This window comes from Cervus canadensis, chromosome 4 (genome assembly GCF_019320065.1).
Source record: "Cervus canadensis isolate Bull #8, Minnesota chromosome 4, ASM1932006v1, whole genome shotgun sequence".
In the NCBI taxonomy this organism is placed as follows: domain Eukaryota; kingdom Metazoa; phylum Chordata; class Mammalia; order Artiodactyla; family Cervidae; genus Cervus; species Cervus canadensis.
In genome coordinates this window covers 689,316-693,986 of record NC_057389.1, presented here as the reverse complement: position 1 = coordinate 693,986, position 4,671 = coordinate 689,316, and positions in this window count along the sequence as shown.

Here is a 4,671-nt window from a genome sequence, read left to right as displayed (position 1 = left end):
GGCCATTGGAATGCTCAAGGCCAAGGTGCCTGTGGAAGAAGAAGGTGCTGAGATAGCCCAGACCAGTGTCCAGAGCCTGGTCTGTCTTCCTTGGGTGGAGTATCCAGGGCAGGAAGGTGAGGGGAAAGTCAGGGTGAGGGTATTGGTGGGATGGACGGATCCTGACTAGATATGACAGATCAGCCTAATGTGAACTAGATTTGGTTTCTTTGGTTCCCCTACAATTCAGCCCCTCTGAGGGAAGGCACTGGGAGGGATGTGTCTGTGGGTGACGGAGGGATTCTTGAGGAGACCCGGAAACCCCTAACCGCTGGACTGGGGTCAGGCTGAAATCAGGGCTCTGTTCCTGTGCAGCAGAGGGAATGTTTCTCCAAGAAGGGTTTTGAGGATCTCCTCCTGGACACTCAGAAAAATCTGGGCATAACGTAGGTTCTACGTCTAAGGGAGAAGTCGCTCGGCTTGAGGAGATATGGGTCCCACAGGCTGAAGTAACTGGGGTCCTCAAACAGAGGGGACTGGGGATCTTGTGTCTGATGTAGAATGTGCAGGGTGAGGAAATTTGGGATCTGTGAGGCTGAGGAAATCGGGGGTTTCTTTTAAGGGACTTTAAGTCTCTGACAGGCAGGACAGTTAGGGTCTTCAGGAGGAAGAGTTTTAAGAGCTTGCAGGCGGAGGGATTCAGGGTCGCCGAGGTGAGGAAATTTGGTGTCTCCGAGGGTGGTGTTTTAGAGTGCCTCAGGCTGAGGGGAATTGGGCTTAATCTAGGTATTTGAGGGTCGCAGCACTAGGGGATTTGCAGTTTCTGTGGGTGGAAGGGACTTGTAATCCCTGAAGCTGACGAGACGCAAGCCCCCTTCAGATTAGGACTCAGGTTACTCAAAGTTGACGGGATTTCGGGCCTCCCACCCTGGAATTGGAAGCCATCAGGCTAAGGGTTTATGAGGGCTGCGCAGGGCGCGTTCCGTCAGCCTCCCCGCTGTCCTGCCGCGGTGCCCACCCTGTCCCAAGAAGCGCTAGAGGTTCAGCGAAGTCCCGTCCTTCAGCGCTGAGGTGAAGTGAAGGGCCAGCAGCCTGCCTGTACCCTGTCAGGCACAAGCGACCAATCGGCGTTGTGACTGAGGCAGTCTGGCCAATAGGCGGCCGGAGGGTGGGGAGCGCGATGGAGGCCCCGCCCCACCGCTCCGGGATTGGCTGCTCTGTGGGCGCGTCTGTCAAGCCTCCAGCGCGCAGGCGCATTGTGGCTGGTTTCTTTGTTTTCAGGCCTGGCCTCTTAGGCCTGGATCATCAAGTGGGCGGGTTGTCCTCAGGCTGAATGTTTCTTTCCAGTGCCCTCAACTGGTATATCGGCTCCACCAGACTGTAACCGTGCTCCCGGAGTGTATCCTAGGCCCCCCTGTGCCCTACCTTGTCAAATCCAGGTTTGGCAAGAACACTTATGTGGTGAGTACTGCATTATTCAAGGGAAACGGTGTAATTAACTGCATTCTGATGAGACTCAAGATAAACACCGTGTGGTCAAAGATTTAAACACAACGCGCGGAATAAGGATGTTAGAAAAAACTTGGAGGATTTTTAACCTGAAAGTGGAAGTGGCACTGATGAGCCATCTGTATATTTAATGTACCTTCAGAAATGAGGTAGAAGTAAAACCTCAAAGCCCTGCAAGTGTTTTCTGTAAGCCGAGGCATCGATCTGGAGGACTGTGGATCCACTGAGCTGAGTTTGCCTGACACCTACTGGCTGCACAAGATAAAATAGGGACACTGTTTCTGGCCCTTAGGTAGCTTTGCTCACAGAAAAATAATGTGATTTCCATGTATTGGAAGCAAAGCGACTGGCTGTAGAATTAGTACCAAGTGGTGGTTGGGAGTCTGGATGGAGAAATATTATCAGAAAAGTGAGTTTACCTCTTGGTGGGTGTAGAACCAGAAGGTACAACCCAGCCAAAGTTCATGGGAAGGAAAAATGTATTACTTGCAGAACTATGGAGAACACCATGGAGCTTTCCAGAGCAGGGTCTTTGTAAACCAGAGAGTTGGGTAAGCTTTAATCTATGAGTATAGGCATGTTCTGGCTTCTGTGGTGACTCAGATGGTAAACAATCTCTGCATAGCAGAAGACCCGGGTTCAACCCCTAAGTGAGGAAGATTCTAAGAGCAGGGCGGGGCAGACCACTCCAGTATTCTTGCCTGGAGAATCCCATGGACAGAAGAGGCTGGTGGTCCATGGTGTTGCAAAGAGTCAGACATGAGTGAGTGACTAACACTTTAACTCTACAGGCATGTTCATTAAGGGTCTTGGCCTGTGGGAGACTCCAAGCTTCAGTTGATTGAAGTCTTGAGAGTCAGAACCAGTCACCATTAGCATGCCTTACATTCCAGCTGGTCTGGTATACATATAGCTATCTATTCTTGATATAGATATAGATACCTATTCTTCTTCATATTCTTTCACTTTATCAGTTCAATTCAGTCACTCAGTCATGTCTCACTCTTTGCATCCCCATGGACTGTAGCACGCCAGGCCTCCCTGTCTATCGGTAACTCCCGGAGTTTACCCAAACTCGTGTCCACTGAGTCGGCAATGCCATCCAACCTTCTCATCCTCTGTCATCCCCTTCTCCTCCTGCCCTTAATCTTTCTCAGCATCAGGGTCTTTTCAAATGAGGCAGTTCTTCATATCAGGTGGCCAAAGCATTGGAGTTTCAGCTTCAACATCAGTCTTTCGAATGAACACTCAGCTCTGATCTCGTTTCGAATGGACTGGTTGGATCCCCTTGCAGTCCAAGGGACTCTCGAGTCTTCTCCAACACCACAGTTCAAAAGCATCCATTCTTGAAGCTCAATTCCAGAAAAATAAATGACCCAATCAAAAAATGGGCCAAAGAACTAAACAGACATTTCTCCAAAGAAGACATACAGATGGCTAACAAACACATGAAAAGATGCTCAACATCACTCATTATCAGAGAAATGCAAATCAAAACCACAATGAGGTACCATTACACACCAGTCAGGATGGCTGCTATCCAAAAGTCTACAAGCAATAAATGCTGGAGAGGGTGTGGAGAAAAGGGAACCCTCTTACACTGTTGGTGGGAATGCAAACTAGTACAGCCACTATGGAAAACAGTGTGGAGATTTCTTAAAAAACTGGAAATAGAACTGCCATATGACCCAGCAATCCCACTTCTGGGCATACACACTGAGGAAACCAGATCTGAAAGAGACACGTGCACCCCAATGTTCATCGCAGCACTGTTTATAATAGCCAGGACAGGGAAGCAACGTAGATGCCCATCAGCAGATGAATGGATAAGGAAGCTCTGGTACATATACAGCATGGAATATTACTCAGCCGTTAAGAAGAATTCATTTGAATCAGTTCTAATGAGATGGATGAAACTGGAGCCCATTATACAGAGTGAAGTAAGCCAGAAAGATAAAGAACATTACAGTATACTAACATATATATATATATGGAATTTAGAAAGATGGTAACGATAACCCTATATGCAAAACAGAAAAAGAGACACAGAAGTACAGAAAAGACTTTTGAACTCTGTGGGAGAAGGTGAGGGTGGGATGTTTCGAAAGAACAGCATGTATATTATCTATGGTGAAACAGATCACCAGCCCAGGTGGGATGCATGAGACAAGTGCTCGGGCCTGGTGTACTGGGAAGGCCCAGAGGAATCGGGTGGAGAGGGAGGTGGGAGGGGGGATCGTGATGAGGAATGCATGTAACTCTATGGCTGATTCATGTCAATGTGTGACAAAACCCACTGAAATGTTGTGAAGTAGTTAGCCTCCAACTAATAAAATAAATAAATAAATCAATAAATAAAAATAAAAATAAAATTAAATTAAAAAATGCATCCATTCTTCCGCACTCAGCTTTCTTCACAGTCCAACTCTCCCATCCATACATGACCACTGGAAAAACCATAGCCTTGACTAGACAGACCTTTGTTAGCAAAGTAACATCTCAGCTTTTTAAAATACTGTCTAGGTTGGTAATAACGTTTCTTCCAAGGAGTAAGTGTCTTTTAATTTCATGGCTGCAGTCACCATCTGCAGTGATTTTGGAGCTCCCCAAAATAGTGTCAGCCACTGTTTCCCCATCTATTTGCCATGAAGTGATGGGACCAGATGCCATGATCTTAGTTTTCTGAATGTTGAGCTTTAAGCCAACATTTTCACTCTCCTCTTTCACTTTCATCAGGAGGCTTTTTAGTTCTTCTTCACATTCTGCCAAAAGGGTTGTGCCATCTGCATTGCTGATATTTCTCTCGGCAATCTTGAATTCAGCTTGTGCTTCATCCAGCGCGGTATTTCTCATGATGTACTCTGCATAGAAGTTAAATAAGCAGGGTGACAATATATAGCCTTGATATGCTCCTTTCCCGATTTGGAACCAGTCTGCTGTTCCATGTCTGGTTCTGACTGTTGCTTCTTGACCTGCATACAGATTTCTCAAGAGGCAGGTCAGGTGGTCTGGTATTCCCATCTTTTGGGAATTTTCCACAGTTTATTGTGAACCCACACAGTCAAAGGCTTTGGCATAGTCTATAAAGCAGAGATAGATTTTTTTCTGGAACTCTCTTGCTTTTTCAATGATCCAGTGGATGTTGGCAATTTGATCTCTGGTTTCTCTGCCTTTTCTAAAACC